The sequence below is a fragment of the Sturnira hondurensis genome, unplaced genomic scaffold, assembly GCF_014824575.4.
Source record: "Sturnira hondurensis isolate 20B ecotype Veracruz unplaced genomic scaffold, ASM1482457v3 Scaffold0015509, whole genome shotgun sequence".
Classification (NCBI taxonomy): domain Eukaryota; kingdom Metazoa; phylum Chordata; class Mammalia; order Chiroptera; family Phyllostomidae; genus Sturnira; species Sturnira hondurensis.
The window spans coordinates 5,767,116-5,775,390 of NW_028088140.1; positions in this window are offsets into that span (position 1 = coordinate 5,767,116).

The window sequence follows — 8,275 nt, forward strand, 5'->3', positions numbered from 1 at the left end:
AGGTGGAGGAGGGTATATGGGGGATAAATGGTGATGGGCAGAGATTTGATTGGGGTGGTGAACACACAGTGTACAGTGTACAGATGATGCATTGTAGAATTTTGCACCTGAAACCTGTCTAACCAAACTTGTTAACCAATCTCATTCCAATAAATTCAATAAAAGTTTTTTAAATGCTGGTCTTTCCTTGTCTCTTGTTATAGCCTGTGTTTTAAAGTCTATTTTGTCTAATATAAATATTGCTACTCCATATTTCTTCTTACATTTGCATTGGCAAGAATATCTATTTCTATCCCTTTGCTTTTAGTCTGTGTGTGTCTTTGAATCTGAAGGGAATCTCTTGTAGGCAGTATATGTATAGGTCTTGTTTTCTCATCTATCCCACCACACTGTGTCTTCTGATTGCAGCATTTGATACATTTACATTAAAGTAATTATTGATATATAGTTTCCATTTTATTATTCATATTTTTTACTTTTTTTGTTTTCCTCTTAAAGAAGTACCTTAAACATTTCATGTAATGCTGGTTTGGTGGTGATGAACTCCTTTAACATTTTCTTCTCTGGGAAGGTTTTTATCTGTCCTTCAACTCTAAACATACAGGTCCTTGCTTTTCATCACTTTGAATATTTCATGCTAATCCCTTTGGCCTGAAAAATTTCTGTTGAGAAATCAGCTCACAGTTTCATGGGAGCTCCCTTGTAGGTGACTAACTGCTTTTCTCTTGCTACTTTTAAGATTCTCTTTGTTTTTAATCTTTGGCATTTTAATTATGATGTGTCTTAAAGTGGGCCTCTTTGGGTTCATCTTGTTTGGGACTCTGCATTTCCTGGACTAGTATGTCTATTTCCTTCACCAGATTAAGGAAGTTTTCCATCATTAATTTTTTCAAATAGATTTTCCATTCCTTGCTCACAAATTATTGGTATGCTTGTTGTCCCAGAAGCCCATTAAACTATCTTCATTATTTTTGCATTCTCTTTTTTTTCTTTCTTCTTCTTTTTTTTTTTTTTTGGCTGTTCTGATTGGATGTTTTCTGCTACCTTGTCTTCCAAATGATTTATTCGGTCTTCTGCTTCATCTAATCTACTGTTGATTTCCTCTAATATACTCTTCATTTCTGATATTGTATTCTTCATTTCTGACTTGTTCTTTTTTATATTTTCTATCTCCATTTTTACCTTTCCTATCTCTTTGTTGACATTATCACTGAGATCATTGAGCATCCTTCTAACCATTGCTTTGAACTCTGCTTCTGGCAGATTGCTTGTTTCCATCTCTTTTGTTTAGTTCTCTTTCTGGAGTTTTGTTCTTTCATTTGCAACATGTTTCTTTGTTCCTCGTTTTGGCTGCCTCCGTGTTTCTGTCTCAATGTATTAGGTAGAGGTGTTATGCTCCCAGTCTTGATAGAGTAGTCTCATGTAGTACATGTCTTGTAGGGCCAAGTGACACAATTTTCCTAGTTACCTGAGCTGGGTGTTCCAGGTGTGTCTCTTGTGTGGATTATGTGTACCTTTCTGCTGTAGCTGAGCCTTGATTGCTGTTGGCACATCAATGAGAGGGATTTACCCTCAGACTGATTGGTTGTGGTGACTGGTTTGGACTATAGCTGATAAGCTGTTGTGCAGGGGCTGGCCTCAACAGAGCAGGATTTGCTTTAGTGGGACTCTGGTTCTTGCTGAGTCTATCCTTTGGGTGTCATTTATGGAGTTGGTTGGGTGGTACTCTGGTGTGGTCTGAAGCAGGCCACCAGTTATTTGATTCTGGGGCCTCTTGGGAAGGGCTCTGATGCAGGCCATGTTCAGCTGCTGTCTTTCCTTTTCCTGTGGCCACCTAGTATGAGCTACAAAGTAACCTGCAGATGGTTGCTGCTTATGCTGAGCTTACAGGTGTCTGGAAGACTAAGCTGTGAATCAAGGCTGGCTGCTACTAGTGCCAGGCTTGGGGCTGCTTAGCAAGAGGTATGGGGCATGCTAAGGCCAGATGCTGCTTGTTTGGGGTTTGTGAACCTTTGAGACATTTTAGGAATGTCTGCAGCATTGCCAAGAAAGGCCATTTGTATGGCAAAGCCACTGGAAATGGCTTGAGTGCGCTTGTTGGGTGGGGCAGAGTTTCATGGAATCACCAGGGTCGGGTGAACAGTGTTAGATTGATGGATACTCAGATACGGCATCGGTCTGTGCCTGCAGGGGGAGGGCTCAACAAAGGAACAGCAGCTTCTGCCAGCACTGTTGTCTGCAAGAAAGCTGCCCCTCCAGTCCTTACCATGAAGCCAGACAATTCAGTTCTTCCTCGCATGTCCCTGGCACCTTTAAAGCTGCTGTCCCAGTGCCAGAGCTCAGAGCAAGTGAGTCCAACAAAGACATGTGCAGATCCTCTAAGAGGAACACCTGGGACCGCAGAAGCCCTCTGTCTCACTATTCGACAATCTCTGCTGGTTTTCATAGCCAGAAGTTATGAGGACCTCTCTTCCCAGTGCTAGAACTATGGGCTGGGGGCCCCAGGGGAGACCTCCATAGCTGAGATATCCCTCCCGATTTTTAACTAGCCACACATGGGTGTGGGACCAACCTATTCCATATCGCCACCCCTCCTGCCAATCTTGGTGTGGCTTCTTCTTTATATCTTTAGTTATAAGATGCTGTTCAGCTAGACCTCAGGTGGCTCTCAATGATGATTGTTCTATAGCTTAATTGTGACGTTGATGTGATCATGTGGAAATGGTGCAGGTGGGAGAAAACCCAGTACCCTCAGAGGCAGACCAAGTCCATAGTTAGATACTAGCAAAGCAACAGCACCCAAAAAATTACCTTGGGCAAAATTTTCTATTTCCCACAAAGCACCTGGGAAGTCACTTTGAAGGGGTAAAATATGAACTTCATAGGACTGGCCTATACTTTTGTATGGTTTAATGATATTTTTTTATTTTAAATACATAGAGGCAAAGTGAAGAGAGAGAGTACAGATAGGTACCTCATTTTTTCCTGTGCTAGAACCTCCAAAGATACTAATCTGGCCTGGCCCATTAAACACAAACAAGATCTAACCTTATACCTCTCTAGACTGAGGGTTGAAAACTGAAATGTCTAAGAGATCAAGCAGATTAGCTACATGAACACTTGTGCTTGGTGGGGGTGGGGGTGAACCAGAACACAATGCTCCTTAGAAGTGGGACAGCTGACAACCAGTCCCAACCAACTGTTGCCCTAGAGAAGTAGAGTGAGTGTTGCTGAATTGATTTTTTTTAAATATGTAGAAAGATTTATCTTAAGGAACTGGCTCACACAAGTCTCAGGGCTGGCAAGTCTAAAATTCACAGGAGAGACTGGAAATTCAGGACATAGTTGCCATCTTGAGTCTGAATTCAAGAGGGCAACAAATTCTCGTTGATCATTACAATTTAAGCATAATGCTTGTGTTACTCAGTCACATTCAGATATACAGAATGACACAGAGATTTTGATTTCCAGGGGATAGAAGTGGATTACCTTCTTCATGCATATTTCCATTATTGCTTACTCACATGCTCATATAATTAAGTATTTATGTCTTTCTCCATATGTATATATATGAAGTTATCAAAAAAGTTGCCCACATAACACAAACATCAAAATTTCATAGAATTCTTGCTAGGAATTCAGATTCCTGGCCACCCTTGATCTACTAAATCAGGAAATCAACACTAAACAAGCTCCCTCTTTTTTGTTTGTGTATGCTAACATTTAAAAAACAATAGACAGAAATTGTTTTCTCATTTTTGTTTCTCAGTAACCAAAGTCTCTAACACCTAGTGAGAGTTTAACAAATGTTGTTGTACAACTTCTGGCCGAAATGGAGGCATAGGTTTATTATATGAAACTTTAAAAGGACTTGTCTAAGAAAAATAAGATGATCAAAACTATGAACTGTGAAATGACAACAAACTCACAACTATCAACAACTGAATCTTGTTCAGTCTTGGTGGCAGGAGGTCACAGGGCAGAAAGGAAAAAGGAGAGAAATAAATTGGACAACTGTAATAGCATAATCAACAAAATACTTAAAAAATTAAAATTATAAAATTAAACAAATGTTGCTGTACAAATTAATATATAGTGTCATTAGTTTATCTTTGGGTTCTCTTGTGACATCTACAAACATCATAATATTAAACTTGCAATATTGATCTCTTTAAGTGCTGAGCAAGTATTATACAATCATCTGTATTTGTGTCAGTCATTCCCACTAAACTAGAAAATTCCTACACTTCTGTAGTTCTTGTATTCCCAGAACTGAGCCCAGGCACTGGCATATGATACATATTGAGCGAAAATGTATTGAATGAATAGATAGTTGAAAAAATGTATAGGTATATAGAGCTACCTGAATACAGACCACACACCACCTTATTACATTGTGTAAACTTCTATTCGCTAGCCCCTGAGTTTTCAAAAGTTTCTCATCCTATCTTAAAGTAATTCATAATTGCTACAGATGTTAAGAATTCCTCTAGAACTTTCACTTGCCATAATGGCAACATATTAATATTTAAGAGTAATTTCCATAGCATTAACTATATTCCTTTTATTTCTTTCAGAAAAAAAATATATCATGATGCCCATAATTTAGTCATGCTATTTTGGGGATAACTTTGAGTCATCTTCAATGTTTAAACAAAACTATAAGTGTGGGTGCTTAAACTCTTATTATTATTGGTTTTGACTCAATTTTTTGTAACACCTGATAATCAATCCAGATCCAGTACTTTGTTAAGACATGCAGGTTAAAAATAACCGCAGTAGATCACTTGACCAAATCAGGTGGTAAAGATTTCTGTTTCCAAAATGACTAAAGTTAGAAACACTGACAATACCAAGTGTTAGTGAAGATGTGGAGCAACTGGAATTTTCATATATGGCTTGTGGGAAACTGATATTTACCCAACAGAAATATCATTTGTGCACCAAAAAAGGCTTGTACAGGAATGTTTACAGCAGACATATTCATAACAGGCCCAAATATCGATCAACAAAGAAAGGATAAAAAAGTATAATATCTTCATACAGTGGGATATTACTTAGCAATAGAAAGAAACAAACTACTGATATACAAAACAACATAAACACATCTCAAAAATCATTCTATATTATTCCATGTATAGAAAGTTTATGAATGGATTAAAACACTATGGCCCATTTACACAACGGAATACTACACAGCAGAAAGGAAGAAGAAAGTCTTACCTTTTGCGACAGCATAGATAGAACTAAAGACTATTACACTAAGTGAAATAATCTATTCAGTTAAAGACAAGTACCATATGATCTCACCTATAAAAGGAATCTAATGAACAAAATAAACTAGAACCAGAAATTTGGAAGTATAGAACAGACAGACAGCTGCCAGAGGAGAGGGGGCAGGGGAAATGGTGGAAAGAAGGGGAAGTGATTAGTCAAAGAACAAGGATGAGTGACCCATGGACCTGGGCTATGGTGTAGGGACTGACTATGGGAACAGGGTGTGGGCTGGGCAGAAATGGGGAAAAATTGGGACAACTGTAACAGAATAAACAAGGATTTTTTAAAAAGAAAGAAAGTTCTGAGAAGGCAAAATTAACCTGTAGTGATAGAAATCAGTAAAAAATGTTTTTCTCTGCGAAGGACAAGTATTGACCAGTAAGGGACACACTGGAACTTTCCAGGTGAGAGACATGTTGAATATCTCGGTTCGGTGATTGTTACATGAGGGTAATCATTTGTCAAAAGTCACTGAACTGTTCATTTAAGGTCTGTGCATTTTCTGCATGTAAAATATATCTCATCCTTAAAACTTGTGTTTGTCTGCTGGCATAGATGGTCTATATTTTATGCACTGTGGCTTCATTGTGGGGCCAATGTTTACATCTGAGGCTGTAAACTGTCCATGACTCCAGGCAGAGGAGTCACCAGCACCTCACCTCGAGGCCATCCTGTGGTTCCACAAAGGTATTGCCAAACAGTCAAACACCCTTCCAGTATATAAGTGCCTGGCACCATCCTGGCTTTTTATATTCATTAGTTGATTTAAATCTTTTTAAATGTGCACTGCAAATATGTAACAGATGAGAATCAAGGTCCAGAAAGGCTGAGTTACTAGCCCAAGGTCACACAGCTGATGAGTGACATCATCAGGACTCACACCCAATACCACACCCACACTCTTTTCTCTCTCAATAAACACGCATTGGCTCACACACATCTGAATCACAAGTCATAGATCTTTCCATTCTTTTATCATGAATCTGTGATAACGGCTCTTCCTGTGAGAGTTTAAAATAAATAAACCAAGCCTTTATAAAAAGCTCTACAGCCCATGGAAAGTTTTAGATCATTGCCTGATTTGTCCCGCCTGGCTCTCATTCTCAAACCCATGTTTGCTTTGGAATCCGGGGACTGGAATAATCCACTGCGAGTAAACGAAGGAAGCCGCACAGCATTTGTTGGCCAAAGGTCAAAGGGGATGTTTCCTGCACTTTGTTTAGGTGTTAAAACAAAATTCTTCATTATTCTATACAACAAAGTGTTATCAGCATCTTTAGAAGGGAAGCAGACACAATGTTTGCATTTCCGAATACAAAAGCTGAAAGCAATTAGGACAGAGAAGAGAGCAATGAGCTGTATCATCTATAACCACTGACAGCTCTTTCTAACCACGGTCCTTAGGCTGTAGTTTCTTATTGAATTTTTCACTCTCATTAGTCATTTTTAAGAGTGAATGTCTAAATACCCAAGCCTATACAAGAGCAAAGGTTATTTAATTATGATCTGGCAGAAATCACTAAGAACTCACCCAAAAATGCCAGAAAATTTCAAGTGACTCTCACGCACACAGTGAGGTTAATATTCCAAAGAAATTCTTCATTGGAGTAATGCCTAAACAATTATCTAAACCTCCTGGAAAAATATAAAACTCCTATAAATGAGAATGATATTGCATAAGACCAAGACTGAAACAGCTAAATAGCTTCTAATGTTTCTAGATGATCAACTGATTAAATGATGAAGAAAAAGAGAGAAAAAAACACATTATTGCTACTTGAAAAAGCAAGTTTCTGGTCCAGTATACATCCAATACAACCAATGTTCAGAAAATAATTTTGCGTCATCCACAGAATGTCCTCAGATATTTGGTCAGCAAAATTGAGAGCTGGTTTCCAATTTGGTTTTAAGTCCTAATCTTATTTCCATTAAAAGTAGTTTGCCCTTTAAAGAGCTCAGGATGGGGGTAGGAAGGTGTGGAGGGATTGGGCAAAAAAAAGGAACACCTCATAACCCTGGCTGGTGTGGCTCAGTGGATTGAGTACCAGCCTGCAAACCAAAAGGTCACCGGTTCAATTTCCGGCCAGGGCACATGTCCGGGTTGCAGGCCAAGCTCCCAACTAGGGGTGTGCAAGAGGCAACTGATCTTTGCTTCTCTCTCACTCTTTCTCCCTCCCTTCCCTTCTCTCTAAAAATAAATAAATATCTGTAAAAAAAAAAAAGAAAGAAAGAAAAATCACAGACATGGACAACACTGTGGTGATCGCAGGGGGAAATGAGTAGAGGGAGGTGGGGGAAGGCATGGGGTATAAATGGTGATAGAAGGAAACTTGACTCCAGGTGGTGAGCACACAATGCAGTGTACAGAAGATATGTTGAAGAATTGTGCACCTGAAACCTGTATAATTTTGTTAATGAGTGTTACCTCAATAAATTCAATAAAAAAGAAAAAAAGATCTTGCCCAAACCCTACAGATTAAACCATATTTTAAGTTCAGCAAAAAATAAAAATAAAGAGCTCAGAATGATAATTGCTTTGTAGGAAAATTAATTCTGTGGCTGGCTTGTTATTAGAAACGCAAACCATCTTAGGTATCAGCTGTAAGCTGAAGAATCCTATTCCTCTCTTTGGCTTATGGAGCAAGGAAATAATAAAAGCTTCTCCCCTGATCTTATAACCTCCTGAGTTCCAGCTCACAGTGATTATGATTCCCAGGCCTGCAAATACTCCTAAAAATCTTGCCTTTCTTAACAGCCCTAACGTTTTCGGTTTTTTAGATATGAGCAATAAAAGTACTATTGTGTAAATGTCCTTAAGATTTGGGCAAAGCTGTCACAAGATTCGAAATACCCAGTCCCTAAGGACAGGTGTCTTTTCACATGGTTAAAGGTTGTGAAGCAATTGCAGGAATGCACAGGGAATAAAGAGGAAAAACAGAATAATAGAGATAAGTCAGAACTGAGGGGAAAAAATGTTAAGTTTTAAAACACATGACTT